General features: G+C 47.7%; 1 protein-coding gene across 1 annotated transcript in view; it reads right to left on the reverse strand.

The window, feature by feature from the left end:
* LOC144817887 (deoxyguanosine kinase, mitochondrial-like) overlaps window positions 1-14286 on the reverse strand; it is a 91712-nt gene extending 77426 nt beyond the window's left edge. Inside the window, exon 1 of the mRNA XM_078674794.1 lies at window positions 14183-14286. The gene's annotated coding sequence lies outside the window, so the exon portion shown is untranslated. The remainder of the gene's footprint in view (window positions 1-14182) is intronic.
* Window positions 14287-16580: the final 2294 nt, after the last annotated feature.

Genomic DNA, 16580 nt, shown 5'->3' on the forward strand with positions numbered 1-16580 from the left:
AACGCGGTGGCAGGTGCGGCGCCGGCACCCCTAGTAGTTTGCCATCATCATGCTGCGCGAGTAGCCGGGTAGTGAGATGGGGTAATTTCAATCTTTGCGGCCAGCAGTGAGAGGGCCTGAAGCGGCCAGGTGCAGAAGCGGCCCAACCCCTCAGGGCCCAGTCCTGCTCGTGTCAGCTCTGCCTGTTCCGATCCGATACCGTCTGTCCGCCAGAGCACCCTACCTTCCCAGCCCCACAGGCACTGCAGCTAGAGGCACACAGCTAAGCTCTCAGCTGCTTAATTTATAATTCAGAATCAACACCCAACAATCAGTACTAAACTTGCTGACTCGAGAGCAGCACTTCCGGGCATTGATTAGGCAAGCCTCAGACTGAGTGAGACACTACAGCAGGCGCTGTAATTATTTCAAAAAGCGTTGGGCGGCTAATCGCTTGACTACACAGCCGAGTCCCGTCCAGTCTCTTACTGTGTGTGTCTTTGACCGACATCAGAACTTTACTTCAGCTGTGTAAAACAGCAGGGCAGGCTAAGTGAGGAAGACCACGCCGCTGGTCACAAACAGCACTGGAAGAAGCAAACCGTAGTCCGTCACATAGCGTTTACGCAACCGGAGGGCGGCATGTTAGTAGGCGTGACCTTTAGCTGCGCACGCGCACTGCTTCGCAACGTTCTCGTCTGTCCTTTGTCCCGGCCGCTATCTTGCGCAGGGTGATCGGCCTCTGATTGGGTTCTGGAGTCCGGTTGTGGAGCCAGAGCGGGAAGGAAACCGGGAGCGGTGAGAGGAGCGGGGGGCTTTTATGGCGGTGGTCTCTGTATGTGTGTGTTCGTGCGTGCGTGCGTGTGTGTAGGTGCGCTCCTGTGTGTGTGCGGCGGGGGGGGGTGCGGGGTGTCGGTGAGTCGGGGAAAGTAGGGGGGGTGCGCGCGTGTGTGTGTGTGTGTGCCTTCCTGCCTGCGTGTGCATGTGTGTATGTCTGTGTTCAGGGAATCTGTGGCAGGGGACGTGCACGGCACCGGGCTGGGCGTGCGCGTTCGCGCACCCAATCCAAGCTCGTAACACCTTTTTGTCCGTCATTCCCCCCAGACTGATCACTAAAGTTCTCGAGACTGGACGCATCCTACGGATGCTCTCCAGCTCGACCTAAAAAGGACTATGACGCATCCAGCTTAAATGTACATTTTAAAATAAGCACATTAGCCCTTGCAGCATCCCAGTGCTTTTTAGGTCTAGGACTCCGTCGCACTGCTGTAGGCAGTGTGGGCGGAGCCCGAAGATTTTATGTTTCTTAGAGGGGGCTTGGAACCCGCCCCTCTTCTCCATTGGCTGGCCTAGTAAATGCTGGCCAGCCATTGGAGGAGAGGGGCGTCACTCGGTTCAAGCCCCGTCTTTTTCGGATTCGGGGGCATGTTTTTTGCGTTCCTTCTATCTGTGACGTCATCCGTCACTCAGCAAAAAACACGCCCCCGATTCCGAAAATTTCGGAGCTTTGCGGCAGCCATTTTTTGTTGTGGTTGTTGCTCTCTTATTAGCTCTGCTGTCGCGGGGAAAAGGCTGTACTTGCGAACAGAGCGTACTTTAAAAGTTGCTGACCGGGACTGAGGCAGGACACTAAGCACACGCAGCTACGGGAATCACAGCTGCTGAACGCAGGCAGGGTAACGCCCCACGAGCTCAAACAGCGCAGTGACGAGCTAAATTGTCAAAGTCCACAGCTACGTAAACAGGCAAGTCATGAGCTCCCCGCAGTGCCTTCGTAAAGAATAGAAGGCGTAGGAGTCCTGCTAATATGTTTTCTGTGTTTTCAGTTGTGGGAAGGAAAACAACCGGTGCCGCAAAGCACTGCTATCGCCAACACGTGCTCTGCATAACCTTCAACCTGTCATCTCGCTCTTCGGTCAACATTGTATGCGTTGTGCAGCTTGTGATTTTTTTTTCCTTCAAATTTTAACATTGCACTCCCAAGCCGATGTCTTACGTTTTATCAGTCCTGTGTGTGTGCTGTAGTCAAGGTAATCAATATGGGTGGGGCACCAGCCCCTCAACATTGTGGAAATCTAGACTTTCAGGTACTCATTAGAGTTCCTGTTTGCTCCTCAGAAGTGATGGTTTTTCCCCCAGTTGAATGTATTACAGGAGTGCTGAGAAGGGCAGGTCCCGGGCGGTACCTGCCCATTTAAAGCACTGCTCCTTCGTTAACTACACGTGTCTGACGTCACAAGGGACAACTTAAAGCTCATAGGGTTGTTCATCCACAACCTCATAACAGGTGGGGCCTTTGCTAGCGTGTTCTCCCACAATGTTCGCGGGCATTCAGCAACTAAATAGTGCTAGGTATGCCCATCTGCAATCCACAGCCAACATGGAGAATTCTAGACTGAAGACATCTATTGAAGGTCTGACACTGTCCTGGGAGTTGCTTACTTGGTCGTCCTAGCGCACCGCAGCTCAGCCGCTGACGGTAGCTCCGCCCCCAGCGGAAGTCATCCCAGTACCTGCTGCTCTCAGCCCCCACATCCAACTCCGTGCAGTCCGCGGCTCGCAGCTGAGTCACCGGTCCTCGACCAGAAGAGGCCTCCACGGTCACCCGCGCTACCTTTTTCTCGGTCGGGTCCACACTAGGAGCCCGGGCATATGTCGTGGGAAAAAGGCTGTACTTGCGAACAGAGCGTACTTTAAAAGTTGTTGACCGGGACTGAGGCAGGACACTAAGCACGCGCAGCTACGGGAATCGCAGCTGCTGAACGCAGGCAGCGTAATGCCCCACGAGCTCAAACATCGCAGTGACGAGCTAAATCGTCAAAGTCCACAGCTACGTAAACAGGGCAGGTCACGAGCTCCCCGCAGTGCCTACGTAAAGAATAGAAGGCGTAGGAGTCCTGCTAATATGTTTTCTATGTTTTCAGTTGTGGGAAGGAAAACAACCGGTGCCGCAAAGCACTGCTATCGCCAACACGTGCTCTGCATAACCTTCACCCTGTCATCTCGCTCTTCGGTCAACATTGTATGCGTTGTGCAGCTTGTGATTGTTTTTTTTTTTATTTCAAATTGTAACATTGCACTCCCAAGCAGATGTCTTACGTTTTATCAGTCCCGTGTGTGTGCTGTAGTCAAGGTAATCAATATGGGTGGGGCCCCAGCCCCTCTCCCAGTAGTGTTCCCGGTAGCTCATTTTCAGTTCATCTCTTAAAGTTACCAGCAGCGCTGTTAAGTAAGACCTAAACATGATTTGTTGCATAAAAATACCTTCAGGCTGGGAGAGAGTGGCTGCACGGCGCAGCATTCTCCAGGTTATGTAATTCCCTTTTAATTTTCAGCGATGTCTTCTTCGTCTAATGGATCTGCCCCCTCGCTCTGCTTGCTTCCCTGCCCCCTCGCTCTGCTTGCTTCCCTGCCCCCTCGCTCTGCTTGCTCGCCTGCCCCCTGGCTGTGCTTGCTCCCCTGCCCCCTGGCTGTGCTTGCTCCCCTGCCCCCTGGTTCTCCTGCCCCCTGGCTGTGCTTGCTCTCCTGCCCCCTCGCTGTGCTTGCTCTCCTGTGTGTGTGTGTGGCTCTGGGTGTGTGTGTGGCTCTGGGTGTGTGTGTGTGGCTCTGGGTGTGTGTGTGGCTCTGGGTGTGTGTGTACTGGCTCTGGGTGTGTGTGTACTGGCTCTGGGTGTGTGTGTACTGGCTCTGGGTGTGTGTGTACTGGCTCTGGGTGTGTGTGTACTGGCTCTGGGTGTGTGTGTACTGGCTCTGGGTGTGTGTGTACTGGCTCTGGGTGTGTGTGTACTGGCTCTGGGTGTGTGTGTACTGGCTCTGGGTGTGTGTGTACTGGCTCTGGGTGTGTGTGTACTGGCTCTGGGTGTGTGTGTGCGGCTCTGGGTGTGTGTACTGGCTCTGGGTGTGTGTACTGGCTCTGGGTGTGTGTACTGGCTCTGGGTGTGTGTACTGGCTCTGGGTGTGTGTACTGGCTCTGGGTGTGTGTACTGGCTCTGGGTGTGTGTACTGGCTCTGGGTGTGTGTACTGGCTCTGGGTGTGTGTACTGGCTCTGGGTGTGTGTACTGGCTCTGGGTGTGTGTACTGGCTCTGGGTGTGTGTACTGGCTCTGGGTGTGTGTACTGGCTCTGGGTGTGTGTGCGGCTCTGGGTGTGTGTGCGGCTCTGGGTGTGTGTGCGGCTCTGGGTGTGTGTGAGAGCTCTGTGTGTGTGGGAGCTCTGTGTGTGGGGGGCTCAGTGTGTGTGTGTTGGGGGCGCTGTGTGTGTGTGTTGGGGGCGCTGTGTGTGTGTGTGGGGGGCCCTGTGTGTGGGGGGGGCTCTGTGTGTGGGGGGGGCTCTGTGTGTGGGGGGGGCTCTGTGTGTGTGGGGGGGCTCTGTGTGTGTGGGGGGGCTCTGTGTGTGTGGGGGGGCTCTGTGTGTGTGGGGGGGCTCTGTGTGTGTGGGGGGGCTCTGTGTGTGTGGGGGGGCTCTGTGTGTGTGGGGCTCTGTGTGTGTGGGGCTCTGTGTGTGTCTGGCTCTGGGTGTGTGTGTGGCTCTGGGTGTGTGTGCGGCTCTGGGTGTGTGTGCGGCTCTGGGTGTGTGTGCGGCTCTGGGTGTGTGTGCGGCTCTGGGTGTGTGTGCGGCTCTGGGTGTGTGTGCGGCTCTGGGTGTGTGTGCGGCTCTGGGTGTGTGTGCGGCTCTGGGTGTGTGTGCGGCTCAGGGTGTGTGTGCGGCTCAGGGTGTGTGTGCGGCTCAGGGTGTGTGTGCGGCTCAGGGTGTGTGTGCGGCTCTGTGTGTGCAGCACTGTGTGTGTGAGAGCTCTGTGTGTGTGGGAGCTCTGTGTGTGGGGGGCTCAGTGTGTGTGTGTGGGGGGCTCTGTGTGTGTGGGGCTCTGTGTGTGTGGGGGGGCTCTGTGTGTGTGGGGCTGTGTGTGGGGGGGGCTCTGTGTGTGTGGGGGGGCTCTGTGTGTGTGGGGGGGCTCTGTGTGTGGGGGGGGGGCTCTGTGTGTGTGTGTGGGGCTCTGTGTGTGTGTGTGGGGCTCTGTGTGTGTGGGGGGCTCTGTGTGTGTGGGGGGCTCTGTGTGTGTGGGGGGCTCTGTGTGTGTGGGGCTCTGTGTGTGTGGGGCTTTGTGTGTGTGGGGCTCTGTGTGTGTGGGGCTCTGTGTGTGTGTGTGTGTGTGGCTGTGTGTGTGTGTGTGTGTGTGGCTGTGTGTGTGGCTGTGTGTGTGGCTGTGTGTGTGTGTGTGTGTGGCTGTGTGTGTGTGTGTCTGGCTCTGTGTGTGTGTGGCTGTGTGTGTGTGTGTCTGGCTCTGTGTGGATAGCTTTTGTTGTAGGTGGCTCTATGTGTGGGTGGCTCGGTCTGTGTGAGGGTGCCTCTGTGTAGGGGGCTCTATGTGAATGACTGTGTGGGTGGCTCTGTGTGTGTGGCTCTGTGTGGGTTTAAATGCAATAGGTCAAGCATTTGCGAGCGATTAAGCTATTGGCATTGTAAATGACAATGCCATTTATTTAACGATTAAGCTATTGGCAATGTAAATGACAATGTCATTTATTTATGATTTTAAAAAAAATTAAAAAAATGTCATGAGCAATGCCAATAGCTCTACCTTTAATAATGCCGAGACCATTGCATTGTAAATGCTTGTTTAAATTAGTTTTAGGCACACTGCAAAGCATCCGCGCTGCTGTACAGCATGGTTTCAAATCATCGCCAAAACAAATAGATCTCATAGGTGAGATATATTGCCTTTGTCAATGTTTGTCTTGCGTGTATCCCACTATTAGGTACTTTAGTATGCCTAGGCCATGAAGAGCTTGAAACTGAAACAAGAGGGGTGTTTGGATCCTACTTGTATTCACATTTTCCAGATGGGGTGTGGATCCACGATCCACTGTCTCATGCTTCAAAACCAATTTTGATACTTTCTTTTTCCAGGCTGCTCTCCAAGCATAACCTTTGTGCAAAGTGATGCTTCTCACAGAAGTTTACCAATGAGTCTAGCCATGCAAGGAGTATGTGCAAAACATGGGTACAAAGAAAAGCGAGCTATTTGCATCTGGCTGCCATCAGCCTATTTAAAGCTATAATTACTGCTGGAGAAAATGGCCGACCTGTCCTACAAAGGTATTCTCTTTGTACCTAAAACACCAACAGCTTGAACAGCCAAAACGGTAGTCCCAATGTCACAATTCTTACCCTTCACAGGGGTGCGGATTAAAATAAAATAAAAATATCTACTTGTCAATGGGACAGGTTGCTTCATAAATCTACCAGTCCTGTAAAAAAATCAACTTGTCCCCGTTGGTGCCATGTAGTGCAGCGACAACATATGGCAGCAATCGTATTATATAAAACAACTCTGATATTAGCCTTCCTGATTAAGGCAGGACTCATACTATAGTATGGTTTGAATTCTAGCAATTTCCTTATTTTGCCATCTTGCTGTAGATCTACATACTGGGGCTGGAGGTAGTGTTAAGCAATGGTTCTAGGTTTGGAATGCCCTCTTCAGACTATCCAAATCTACTAAATTGTATGATTTAGAGGTTTTACCAGCTCTTCTCTAATCTTTTCCCATACTGAGAAAGGTTGGAAATTTAGTCCTGACAATGGCAGAAGTAAAATATTTTCCAGAGTTGGGAAAAAGTGGTTGGAGAGAAAGTGAATTTGTAAACACTCAACAGATTTTCGCAGGAGTAAATCTACACCTGCATATTTGCTCATGCTAAAAAGCAGTTCACATGTTTTTTCTAGGAGTAATATTTTCTGCCCTACTCCTGTAAATTCTTGTGAATTCATTAAAGATGTAAATCTGCACTTATGCAAGGACATATACCACCAGTGCAATTTTGTAACTTCCTGTAAGAACTGGGCCTCTAATTAGGTCTTGAGTTAACCATGACCTTTTGATTTTATAAACATTTCACAAGGAGAACATTTGCACACAAAGTGATTTTGTTCACTGCCATGGTCTACTGTGAAAATGTGTGCTTTTTGAGACCATATTATTGCTTTTTTGCCAATGTTTGCTATAATGGTGAGGGTCTGGTAGCTCCCAAAAGGCTGACAACCGAAATCAGACCTATTGGCTTTCCCAATGCTTGTTTTTTCATGTTTCCCATTATCTTGTTGAAACTGTTTGCACCGATTTTCCTTTAGGAATATTTTTGGGAAATACTAGCATGCATCAAAACATTGTATTAAATGATAATTCAAAGAAATGTAACCTACAATTTCACCGTTTTTTTTTTCCTAGTTGCATTTCTAATTTTGAAAGCAAAGGATCATCAATTTTGCTTTCAAACTCCTGCAGATATTTAATTAGAGAGCATTTCGGGAACATTGCCTGTAGCCTCATATTGTTAAACATTGCAAACGTTTGTACACATTTTTACACTGGAACCACTGTCAGTAGTACAGTCCGAGCTTCCATTCCCTTAGTTTATTCACCTTAATAAGAAAAACTTTGTTTTAATGAACCATAAATACAAGTTGGAACAGCATTAACATATGGACACAAATATTACCTTAATTGTAGATAATGCCCTTCCCTGATCCATTATGTGGTACTGTAAACTGACAGTCAAATGGTTTGTGCTGCGGGAGGTTGGGCCTACTTGTCCAAAACGCAAACAAAATGTCCTGGGAGTCAGGCTATAGAAATTCCACACCCCTGTCTCAAATCTATCATCAACCTAATGGCAGTGCCCTAGCTAACCATGTATTAATAGAATTTCTAAACAGAGTCCTGTCTAAGTTATCCTCACAACAGTATCTGGATGTTCCCCCCTTCAGCCAAAGGAATGCAGGCAATACACTTCCATCTGAGGATGCTGACCTTGTTCTCCATTCTGTGTCATTCCAAACCAGGAGCATTCAAAGGGGTCTCACTAGCCCCCCCTCCCAATTCCCCCACACCGTACCATACAGGTATCAAATAGGGGTGGGTGGAATTTGCGTAATCGCGTTACGCAAATCTCCGCAAAACTGTAAAAAATCTCCGCGAGCATGCAGAAATTCCGCGAACACGCAGAATTGCTTGTTCGCGATGCTTTTTTACTGTTCGCAATCACGGTTTGCGTGCTCGGGGAGAAATATCTCACGAACATGCATTTGAGAACGCAAACAAGCAAAAAATTTCGCGAAGTTGCGGAACGCAGAATTTTGGGCAATTTTGCGGTCTCCGCGGAACGCGAAATTACCCAAATTCTGCAAATGAAACAGAATTTACCGCCCGGGTCTAGTATCAAATGCCCATACAATTGTGATATCGATTTTCCAGAATGTAGCAACTTCATCAATTCACTTCAACTGCCCGCACATCAATGAATCCTAGATTGCCGGGCGTTTCTAGTCTCCATCATTCATGTCATGGATTTCGAAGCATGTATTTACAGGGTCCAAACGTCGACGTGAAACAGTCTAGTGTCCAGGCTCACTATAGCTAGAAATTAATCTGACAGTGCATGCTATAGTGAAAGACCGGGAAAGGACAGAGAATCTATGTCATTGTCTTGTTTGTGTTTGAATCTAAAACGTCACTCATTTCACTTTTTGTCACCACAGTCACTTACTGAATTGTCTTCATCGTTAGTGTGTTTCTTTTTTGTCTGACAGAACAATTTTGGACGGTCAATAAAAATGGGCTAAGTAAAAAAAAATCTATGAGAAAGACAGCAAATTAAAACAAAAAAAGAAAAACAGTGTATATGTATTTGCTAAAGTGTTGTAGGTGTGGTGCATTCAGGATTGTTGGTTAGAATTAATTTGTGTTTGAAGAAATGGTTTTGTTCTAAATAAGCACCCCTTGGTACTTACCCAATGGAATCACTTGTAGCTTTGTATATCGATACCCAGGTGCCGAGGAAAACAGGGTGACCCCATTGAGCTTAATGGTATGTGGAGGTCGAGACAGAAAAAGGTGTCCCCTTAATGCTGCTGTGTACTTAATGTTCTAACATTTTGCGTTTATATATTTTGTATTTATGTTGCTGTTTTATGGCCTTTTAGGCTGAAATAAAGATAGTGACTGACCTCACTATTAGACGGATGGTAGATGATCATTCTTGTGATTGTGCTTAGCAATTGATGCAGGCTCCATGCATGAGTCTAACTATCGAAGGCCCTCAACTGAATTTCATTAACAATTGCAAACATATATAAATGTATAATATTTTTTTTTCTTTTAAAGAAGACTTGACTGTTGAACCATGTGGCCCTCCATACCCCAGCAACAATTTATTATTAGCACATTTGAACTTAACAACTGACACTTTCTGCTGGCTGAATTCCAATTTACCTTATTCCACTTTATCAACTAAAAACCTATTTAAACCCTTATTCAGCAAAGCCATAACTGAACTCATCAGAACAACATTCAGCCACTCCACAAAGTCTTCCTTCGGGCCTTTAATCTGCCAGATGATGCTTCCATATAGATTTTTAAAGGACAACGTCCTCAACCTGCTGGCCACTAACAGCACACAGCTCATTAATCTACTAACCCGAATTGGGGAACTGTCAGGATTATCTGCAATTCACCCAACTGTGTTTCCTGCAACTTTCCGCTGTACCTCAACTGGACCGGCCAAGCCAACATACTCATTAACCTACCCAATGACTCTCCAACCCAGTGTAGAGAACAAAGTTTGATTGAAATCAATCCTTGAGAAATGTGCCTCTATTTGCCCTCCATAAAGAGGCGGCAGCACTAGCAACCTTTTCAAAACTCCATCATTGATGCCTAGAGCCCGCTCACTGACTTATTAACATCCTTCAGGTAACAGCAGATGTCTAATCCCCACAAAAAACTCACTTTACGAGAGAAAAGCCCTCCGATTCTCTGAACAATCAGAAACTCAAAAGAGCTATCAAACCTAGGAAAACTTTAGAGGCACATAGCTGCCAAAGATTCCTACCACCCTGAAACAATTTTACTGCACAAGCAGGCAGCCTACCAAAGGTGACAAGGTTACCCAATACAGAAACACTATCAATGAGGCCTCCAACAAAAGTAGAGTTCCCTTCAGGTGCTTTGAAGACTGTGTCAACCACACAACAATAACCATAAACAGCATGACCAATGAGAAGTGCTCAGTCATCAACAACTTATTTAAGTACAAGTAGGCAGGATTCAACCGCTCATTGAAAGCATGCCCATGCCTGTCCTCTGCATGTTCATTCCATCACGCTATGCTGCACTGTGAGCTACATCTTCTTTGCAGTGGAACCGTGACAAATATACTCCAATTCATAAAGGGCCATTCAGACAAAGACAACATTATCCCATCATAAATCAGGAATGAAATAGCTTGTGAAATACGAACACCTCTACTAAACATCACCAAGCCTTCCACCATCAAATCATATCTAACAACTTTGCACTCCAAAAAGGATTCAACAGCCAGTCCTAAAGCATTCAGGTTGTACCTGATGAAGAGGGTCCAGATGATCCAGATTAGCTATTTTACATTCAAGCCCATCTCCATCGCATGCCATATTTCCTACGGTTCCATTTTCTCACCAATGATCTTTAATATATGAAAGCCAGCATACCGGAATACACGGACGGCAGCATCTATCAGAGTTGTAGTCGATATCACAATATTTTAGCCAAAATATCAGGGGCCAAAATATTGAGTTGGTAAGTGCATATACATAAGTGTAGATGTATTATTCCTAACTCTACATCTAAATATCTCTGACATATATATTGATCAGCTACATATCTGTGAAGTTAATTATTGTAAACCTATATATTACTACCAGTCGATATTTTGGTCCTCAATATTGTGGAACCATGAAATTTCCTAATCACCTTCTCTACCTCCATCATCTATACTACTATTATAAAGGAAGAACTTTGAACCTTTGAGGCGGGTAAACTCGGGAACCACAGCGCCAATTCACACACCCGATACATCGTTGTAATTGTCAGGGTGTGCAGATGGACACATTTAAAAAATTGACAAGAAAAAAAAAAGTAGTCCCATGGAAGTAGCGCCGGCCGCGACGTGCGTGCTGACATCAAGAGCGCGGGGAGGAGCGGCGTCCAGGAGCGCGAGGAGCAGCGGCGGACATGAGCGCGGGGAGGAGCGGCGGACAGGCGGGGAGGAGCGGTGAGGAGCTGCGGACAGGCGGGGAGGATTGGCGAGGAGCGGCGGACTGGTGAACTCAGGAGCGCGGGGAGGTGCGGCGGATGAGGTAAGGCTCCGGGGGACCCACGGACAATGTCGGGGCAGGCGGGGGCCCTGAAGCCAAGGTCGGGGCGGGCGGGGGATGAGGTAAGGTTCCGGGGGACCCACGGACAATGTCAGGGCGGGCGGGGGCCCTGAAGCCAAGGTCGGGACGGGCTGCTACTCTGGGGGACCCACGGACAATGTCGAGGCGGGCGGGGGCCGGGCGGGTGGGGGCCCTGAAGCCTGATTGCTCCTGGACAAGGTCGGGACGGGCTGCTAGTCTATAAATAAACTGATGACATTGAGCTTTACCAGAGGGTCACTTCTAGGCATGATGTCAACCAGCTGAAGAACGTGACTGCCATCATCTGAACCTAAATGTTCAGAGGCTACAGCAAGATGAAGCCCATGAAAGTGAGAGATGTTGGTCATTGCTGGATGCATGGTGCCTACGCAAGGTCTTGTTAGTGGTCTAGCTGGTCACATTAGAATTCCTATTATGGAAAAGTGGTGTTGAGGTGAATTAAAAAAAGGAGAAAAATGTATTGCACAAATATACATTTTCTCTAGCGCCAAGGATGCGGACTCCCAGCTCTCAGGACAATCATAGGAGTGGGGTTAGTTCAAACAAACATTGAAATCTGCAAAAGTCAGAGTTTCCTGGTGTGCGCCTAAAGCGCTAAAACTTTGATGACAACGGGAAAAAACCTGAAAATCTATGCTTTACACCAACTATGCATCAGTAATTTATGCCTTTTCACATTATTCAGATAAATATATTTATATTAATGCTATTTATACTCTTGCATCTCAAAACAGCCTATGTGAAGTCAAACTTTTAAAGATGGGTTCTTTCTCAAACCCCAGCATTACACTGGTATTTGAGCATATAGCAGTTAAATGAATGAACTCCTCAAACACTGAACAGGGAAACTTGATAACTCTGCATGTTTGTAAATAACCAAAGCTACAGCGTCATGGGTGTTCACAGCATCTACATTATCAATTCTCATGACACTCCCACGTAAAACCCATTTTTCACACCAGAGGCCCACATCAGACATAAGGTATTTCTAAAATATTTTCGACGATGTAGACCATTCTTTAACACCGTATTTTTGTTAAGAGTCAGAGTAAAAAATGGTTATCATTCTAGGCATAGGCTTTTCTAGAGCTTGAAGATATAGCTAAACCCCAAGGATAAATAAAGTATAAGGAATGTTTACTTCACTTTGTCGAAGCACAAGAAGGTCACACAAGGGTATAAGCCTATACTATGAGTACAATGCATAGAAAAGGAATGACAAATTAGTTATTTTTAACTTTGAATTGCTCCCTACTGGAAACCGAGGACACAAGTTGCTGCTACTTTTTAAAAATTAACAACTTGAGCAGTAGCATAACGACAGAATAGGTAACAGTATCTTCCGACTCGCATATTACCTATGTCCCACAAGTTCACTCATTCTTTTACACCCACGATGTAAAAAATTGGACTAATTCGGTGTACACATGGAAAATTGGTGTAATGTTGTTTTTTTACATTTTCACAATAAGATGGATCGAGTCTTATAGTCATCAGTAATCCTTAACACAGCATTACTGTTGAAGCCAATTATGTATGAGCTACTAATGTTATTATACTTCCAGGTGAGGACATAATATCCTCCAAGTTCTCCAATCAGTGAAAATATTCGTAACCAGGAGAAAGAGTACCTGTTGGTTTATTGGAGCGATCCAAATATCATCGCACGCTGCTGATGAAAGCCACCGACCCCAGAGGGCACAAGTAGGCTGAAACGTGTTGATCAGATATTTCACTTAGGTGTGCGGGACACCTAATATCTCCCTGCACACATCCATCCTCTTTTTTAACCTTGTACCTGCCCCAATTTTTAATAAAAGCCACACGTTTTTGGAGGTAGGACTGAATTTTAAACATAATTTCTATACCAAGGAATTTCTATATCAAGGATACCAAACTGCTTCTGTTGTGAGAGACGTTCCCTCCTGGTGAAGAACAGACCTGATGAGGTTTCCATCGGTCATCGGTATGCCAGGGGAAACATGCCACTGACAGATCATAACTGTTGAGGGTCCCACATCAATTTCCGTTGGATATCCTATGATTTGACACAGTGTTTTCCCACTCCTCTTGATCTATTGAAGTTGCTTGGCAAGTTGAGTGAGACGACAGCTAGCTTCTCCCTCCGTCCCCATTGATTTTCTGCACTAAAATACACTTATCCCCTCCAAAGATTGAGCCTGTAGCATGAATAAATGAATGATGTTAATTTATAGCACGAAAAGCTACTCAAAATTGGAGTACCCTCCGCGCTGCCACGAGAAGTAAACAGGGAAATTGGGTCAAAGAGAGAGAGGATATTATTGGCTGAACTAAAATGTTTTTAGGGATTTGCGGTAGATTCAGTTTTCTATGCTGCAGAGCTGAAGGGGGAGGCGGTTCCTGATTTTGGCACTGCAGGCCATACTATACTAAGAAGGAGGTCTCACCGAGTCTATTTTTTTTAAGCGGGGTATTGCTACGGTGTGGGCCTTATTGGAATTAGTCTGGCATTTATAGTTTGCTTACTTGTCACAGCCTTCCAGCTTCGAATGCATTCGAAACATGTGCTATTATAATTCCTTCTCAATGCTGCTCGTTTTTTTGTTTTTTTTAACTCAACTTTGGAAGAAAGGCTTAGCAACCCACCCTGGACTCCACCTTGTGACCCACGTTTCCTACAATTCTCAGCAGTCGTGGATATCCCCAATGAACGTCCCTTCCAGGATTTACCGACTCAAGGGGAGCAGTAAAATACATATAAAGTGCCTCGGAGTCGCGGAGTGTCGAAAGCAAAAACAAACCAATTAATATTTAATCTATCAAATGCTTGAATCGGAGAACTGTGGTAGAATTATGTAACAATAATACGTCAGATCATTGTACACACTACTCACTGCGAGAGGCACATAAATAAAACTGCGTGCTCAGTACGTGCAAGAGCACGGGGCCGCCGAACACCTGCTAGAAACTAAACACTGGTGCTCACCGTAATTGCTCCCTCCGCAATACACTGCTACACGGCTGCTCTGCCGGAAGAAAACTTGCCGAGCCGGGAAACCCAGCTGTAGCCTGCTGAAGGTCAGCCCGTGCTGTCACTGTTGCTACTAGCTCAGGAAGTGAAGTAGTTTAACCCCAAGCACGCGGTCGATGCGGTGGTTCTGGGAGTTGTGGTTTAAATTGAGGCGTGTGTAAAGCGACGCCTGCATAAGCTTTTACCTGATTGAATTCTATGAAACTTAAAACGCCTCTTTCCTTTGAGAATACGAATACCCAAAACCTCCGCCTGTGCTTGAACACTGGGACGAAACCTCTTGCTAGAGTGCTCCAGGAGGAGAGAGGAGGCTGGGTCGTGTTTTATCTGGCTGTCTTCTTGCCAAGCTTCCGAGGTCCATGCGTGATGTGTTGGTCCAGTCTAGTTTTTTTTCTCAACTTTGGGACAAGTAGCCACGTTTTGTAATGAAATAAAGAAGGCAGGAACGCCTCGAACTCAAAGGAAAAACCTGGACCTGAGCCATACATCAGGCAGGGATCTTGAAAACTTGACAGGACTTTATGTAGGTCCGTCTATGTGCCTTAGTGCTTTGTGGTGTTGTGCGTAAATGTCAATAGACCCGATTCAGACAGGAGACTCGATTTTTGAAGCTAAAAATGTTTTTGTTTTGTCTGTCTTCTGCCTGAAATGGCCTCTATACTTCAGTAGAACTCCATGGAAGAAATATATTCTCCTGATAATTATTTTTAAAGCCCACACTTGCTTCTTCTAAAATGTCGGCATGTCTAAAAAAGTTGTTACTTCGAGGGCAATTCAACTGGTGTGCTCATGTGAACCCGCTTGACTTTGATTGGGTGGGAACTGCACAATAGGAAAATGTTGAATATGACTGTGTCTTGCTCTCATATGCTCACCTCATCATCTTGTCAAAACCTTATACTTTCTTGCCTTGCCTCCCTAATCACAGTTCTCACCACATTACAGTGGCTGTTGCACTGTTTTCCCTGGTCGCCACCGTGGTAAGTCCATCTGCCCGGGTTGTGGCTGGCGCCCCTCCCGCGCTCTGTTATCCCCTCCGCATAATGACATCGCTAGTGCTGGATATCTGTGCATGCTATTAAACACGCGATCGGCGGGTAGACATGCACAGGATATTTACGAGCTTCTGGATACGCTAAGGCCACTTTGTCTCATGCTTACTGAGACGTGGTGGGGCGAATTCTCCAATCCAGATGTTGCCATGGCAATTCCGCCTGATTATAACATCTTCAGGAAGGATAGAGCCAAGGGAAGGGGCGGGGGAGTGGCTCTGGTGGTGAGGAAGGGCACGCCTTGTACTATCTTGCCAGCAGATGACATCCGTGGCTCAGAGAGCCTCGCCTTTTCTATCACCCTGGCACCGCACCAATCAGCTAAGGGGTTATTGGTCTATAGACCGCCTGGTCCATCGGGCACGTTCTTTGAAGATCTTGATTCCGTGTTGCTGGGACTGGCCCTGAAAGCGGAACACTGCATTGTGGCTGGGGATTTCAACTTCCGGTTGGATGATCCGTCGGACCCTGCCGCTATCAAGCTTTCAGAGGCTATGACCCCGCTGGTCTGATTCCTTATTTGCAGGGGCCTACGCACGACAAGGGGCATACTCTGGACCAGGTTTTCTCGTCATCCCCTCTTGAGGGGATAGAGATCACCCCGGTACTGTGGTCAGACCATCTGCTTGCAAAATTTACTATCAAAGGCACAGTTAAAGCGGCTGTTGCCTTTTCGCAGCAGCAGGGTCGAGTCCATAGGGCTTACCATCTAGTGACCCCTGCGATGCTTGCCCAGGCAGCCTTGGCCCATCCCTGCCCTCTCACAGGCGACTTAGAGAGGGATTTGGATTCCTTGCGTGCGTGGCTGGCAGACAGGATAAATGATCTTGCCCCGGAATTGACCCCCCGCTCGACACCGAAACGGGTCTCCGCTCCTTGGTTCACCGCAGCACTGTCCGCTACGCGGCAGCAGTGTAAGGTGGCCGAAAGAGCTTGGAGGGCACAATATGACACAGGGGCTAAGCTGATCTATAAGTCGGCGGTTAAGGCCTATCACCGCGACATCCGGTTGGGGGAAAAAAGCCTATTTGGCAGGGAGGATAGAAGCCGCTACCAACTCCTGTAAGGAGATTTTCTCCATTGTGAGAGAATTTACATCCCCACGGTCTAATATCTTGGATGAGAGGCCAGTTGACTCCTGGGCCTTGGATCTGGCTAATTTTTTTACTAGTAAGATCCAACTTATACAGGACTCCTTCCCTGCGGCTGCCCCAGTAGGACTGATTAACCGCGAGGCTAATCTGCCTCCTCTGACCTTGTCAGCTTCGACGTTGGGCGTGTTTCCACCTATTTCTGCCCCT

This window comes from Lissotriton helveticus, chromosome 1_1 (assembly GCF_964261635.1).
Source record: "Lissotriton helveticus chromosome 1_1, aLisHel1.1, whole genome shotgun sequence".
Taxonomy (NCBI): domain Eukaryota; kingdom Metazoa; phylum Chordata; class Amphibia; order Caudata; family Salamandridae; genus Lissotriton; species Lissotriton helveticus.